Source organism: Arachis hypogaea, chromosome 16 (genome assembly GCF_003086295.3).
Source record: "Arachis hypogaea cultivar Tifrunner chromosome 16, arahy.Tifrunner.gnm2.J5K5, whole genome shotgun sequence".
Taxonomy (NCBI): domain Eukaryota; kingdom Viridiplantae; phylum Streptophyta; class Magnoliopsida; order Fabales; family Fabaceae; genus Arachis; species Arachis hypogaea.
In genome coordinates, this window is record NC_092051.1 from 111,451,360 (window position 1) to 111,455,648 (window position 4,289).

The following is a 4,289-nucleotide window of genomic DNA, read 5'->3' on the forward strand; positions in this document are numbered from 1 at the left end:
CTCACAAAACTTTAAAATTCGGGATTCTTAATAACATTGAAAGGAATAGCACTTGTATAGAAAAATATGGCACATTGTTGATCACATTGTTCCTTTAGATCCTTCTTCATCATTTGATTTATTGTTGATTGAACTTGAGCCCCTTTTCTTTTTGTGACAAAGTTGCGAATATCTTTCCCCTTTTGTTGAGAATTGTCCTTCTCCTTTTCTGTTTGTTCAGGATAATCCTCATCATCACCGAATCTTCTCTTCTTCAATGATGCTTCTTTAGCCTCCATACAGACTTTCAACATCACAGCCTTCACTTCTTCAGGTACTGAAGCACAAGGCTCTGAATCCTCTTTAGTACCGGCAAGATGATGCTTGAATCTATAAATCCCTCCGCTTATAGTCTTTGAGCAATAATTACACTTCACTTTTTTACCATTGCCTTGAACATCAATCCCATGTTTCCATCCTATATCACTTCTATTTCCAGTTGCATTTTTTCTCCTAGAAACAGCAGGTGTAGGTCTAGGAACACTAGGAAGCGAAGACCCTGTCCCTGAACCAATATTCTCAGACATTTTGTATTTTTATCCCTAAAAATCAACAACCCAAACAACAAATTCAGATTCAGATTATCCACTAACTAAATTCAGATTCAGATTATCCACTAACTAAATTCATAACTAACACTAGTTTCAGCTACACTTACAACAATAATGTTTAAAAGATGAAAAATTTTCAGCATCATAAGACTTAATCAATAATCATCATTCCAAATGCAGTACAGCAAGCAATACTTTTGTGATTCGGAATAATATACCACCCAGTTATGAGTTAACCCAAAAGTCTATTCTCATTGTCATATGAACCCCCTTTGAGGTCATCAATATGATCAAGCACAAACAAATTAAAACAATGGCAACCAGAGTCAACCACCAATACTCCAATACTCACTTTATCAAACAACAGATACATTTTCATTTAAACTAACAATTCAGACTTTAGACTTTCAATTAAACTAACACAGTAAGTCAGATTAGTCAGTAACACTAACTAACAATTCAGACTTGAGAGTTTCAATTCACTAATTCAGACTTCAGAATTTCAGTAAACTAAAGACTAAACATAACTACATAACAGAAGCAGAAAACAAAAGAAAAAAAATATATAGCAGAAGCACTATCCACACATTTTAACCATGATTGAAGCATGAAGCATGAAGTACAGATTACAGAAGCAGGCAAGTAGCATCAGTTTTTTTTGACACATTAATTTTTTTTTTACAGATCAAACGCAGATCAGGGCCTTAATAAATTTACAGAATTGAATAATTGCAACCAAAATTGTTAGCATTTGAATTAGTTTAATAAAATTACCTTGGAGATGGGTAGACTTTATCACTTGAAGCAGATCGGCAGTGCTTCAGTCAGTTCAGTGAAGAAAAATAGAACAAGGCTGACGAGGGCAGAACAGGGGAGGGGAGGCAAACGGCGTGGTGGACTGGTGGTGGGCTCTGGCGCTGTGCGACTCTGCGTGGTGGTCCTTCACTGGGCTCCGCGACGCTGCGTGGGTGAGCGGTGGGGGACGAGGGATGAGGCGAGGGGAGGTGAGAAGGCGACGGGTCCGTCTGGACTCTGGTGTCTGGCCTCTGCGTGGCGGCGCAGACAACGCCGCCATTAGATGGTGGAGCTGGAGGGTGTGACGAGTGAGGGAGGCTGGCCGTGAGGGTTTGGTTGAGGGAGTCACTACTCACTAGGGTTCACTCCTTCATTAGTGGGTGTGGGTTTAGGTTGCAGGTTTGGGTTAGCCGCTTTCTGTAGGGTTTTTTTTTTTTCTGGGCCAAAACGATGCCGTTTTGGCGAAAATGGGGAACGAAATTAAACTCGCTGACTCACTAGCAAACTCGCGAGTTTGCACGATTTTATTCGAGTCTAGCCGAGTCAACCCGAGTCTACCCAGAAACGAGTTTATGTCCGAGTCAACTCGATTCCACTACCTAAACTCGTAAACTCGTACGAGTTTACGAGTTAACTCGTGAGTTTGACAACCATGGATGAGGGTGAGTTGAGAGTGGAGGGGTGAGTTTGGTTATTCTGGTTTTGGTATGGATGTGGAGAGGTGTTGTTAGGGTGGTGTTGATATGATCTTTGTGTGGAATGTTGGTGAGCTGCATGGTTGTTGGGGTTGTGACGTCTCTGATCTTGTTGATTTCCCCACCCAAAGTTTGGGTAATTCCTCCATCCAGGGTTGTAGGTTTTGGAGTATAGATCATGGGTTTGCCTGGGCGAGTTTCCAATGTAATTGGCTTGTTCTTGCTCCTCCTCTGCCTCAGCATTCACTCCCTTTTGGGTTGCTGATGAGGTGGTGATTGCTGCCACTTGGTTCCTCTCCATCTTCTTGGTGAGGTCAGCTAGCTGCTTGGTAATAAGCTTATTTTGGGCCAGCAGTGCATCCACATTGTTTAGCTCCATCACTCCTCTAGTGTTGTCTCTTTCAGAAGCATAGAAGTAGTCATTCTCAGCTACAGTTTTAATGACATCTATGGCTTCTTCAATGGTCTTCTTCTTGTTTAGAGATCCCCCGGATGAATGGTCTACTGCCTTCTTTGATTCATAAGAAAGGCCTTCATAGAAAATGTGTAGCTGCACCCATTCATTGAACATATCTGGTGGACACCTTCTTGTCAGGTCCTTAAACCTCTCCCATGCTTCATATAAAGTCTCACCATCCTGCTGCCTGAATGTTTGCACCTTAGCTCTCAGCCTGTTAATCCATTGAGGGGGATAGAATCTTGCCAAGAATTTGTTTACCACATCTTCCCAAGTTGCTAAACTCTCCTTTGGAAAGGATTCCAGCCATTTAGATGCCTTGTCCTTGAGTGAGAAAGGGAACAGAAGTAGTCTATAGGTGTCAGGATGAACACCATTAGACTTCACAGTATCACATATCTTCAGGAAGGTGGTTAGATGTTGATTGGGGTCTTCTTGGACACTCCCTCTGAATGAACAGTTGTTCTGAGCAAGGGTGATAAGCTGTGACTTTAGTTTAAAGTTGTTGGCATGTATGGTTGGCCTTTGGATGCTACTCCCACAGTTTCCTGGGTTTGGGTTGATGTAAGAACCCAAAACTCTTCTCTCTTGCCCAGCATGATTTGCTAGACCCTCTCTGCCATGTTGTGAGCCTCTTCTTCATGATGGTTCTCCATGTTTTCATCCATGTCTGGTTCAAAATATTCTTCCTCTTCCTCAGCACCAACTACTCTCTTTCCTCTTGCTTCCCTCCTTAATCTAAGGAAGGTCCTCTCAGGTTCAGAATCAAATGAAGTTGAAGCCCCGCTTCTTCTCCCTGTCATACAACCAACAAGGCACAAGCAAGGAACTAGATGCAGATACTATTCTTGTTAGAAATGCTGTTAGTGTGAGTGATGCAATATATCAAACAGTTAGTGGGTTAGTGGACTGAATCGTAAACAATAGGTAGTGGGAAGGGAAGAAAATAACTGAACAGAAAGTAAATTACTCAAATGAACTTAAATAAAAAAAAAGAAAGAAAAAACAAAAAACGCTCAATCTAGTTATCCTCCAATTTAATCATTGTTGATACAAAATCAATCCCCGGCAACGGCGCCATAAACTTGATGCACACGGAAACTTGTCTCTCAACAATTTTCCTTCGGCAAGTGTACCAAATTGTCGTCAAGTAAAAACTCACAATAGAGTGAGGTCGAATCTCACAGGGATTGATTGGTCAAGCAACTTTAATTAGAGGAATGTTCTAGTTGAGCGAAGCAGAATTTAGTTTGAGTGTTGCAGGAAATTAAATGGCGAGAAAGTAAATAGCAGAAAATGTAAATGCCGAAAGTAAAGAGCTGAAAGTAAATGGCGGAAGGTAAATTGCAGAATTTAAATGGGAATGGGGAAGATGCTCATAAAAGTAAATTGCAGAAATTAAAGAGAATGGGTAAGATCAGAGATGGGGATTCATTGGGCTTAGGAGATGTTGCATTCTCCGGATCAAATTTATTTTCATCTCTTCCTCAATCAATACATTCATTGATCTCCTTGGCAATCTTAAGTGATCGAATTCCAATTCCTTGGCAATTCAATCTCTCAAATCTTGATCAATAGTCAATTCCTTGGTCAATTGCTCATGAGAAGAGATGAAGTATGGTCACTGATTATACCACATGCATTCCCAAATCAAGTGTTAGTAGGATTATAGTCACCATATCCAACCAAACCCAATTTGGTCCAACATGAGAAAGCATTTCAAGCATGATCTCTTCATTCCTCTTCTAAGGT

The 4,289-nt window shown here is 40.9% G+C and overlaps 1 non-coding gene across 1 annotated transcript; it reads left to right on the top strand.

Moving 5' to 3' along the window:
* The first annotated feature begins 2,646 nt into the window (after window positions 1–2,646).
* On the top strand, window positions 2,647–2,753 carry LOC112761768 (small nucleolar RNA R71). Its single transcript, XR_003182146.1, has one exon. It is a non-coding gene; the product is annotated as a small nucleolar RNA R71 (small nucleolar RNA).
* The last annotated feature ends 1,536 nt before the right edge of the window (window positions 2,754–4,289 follow it).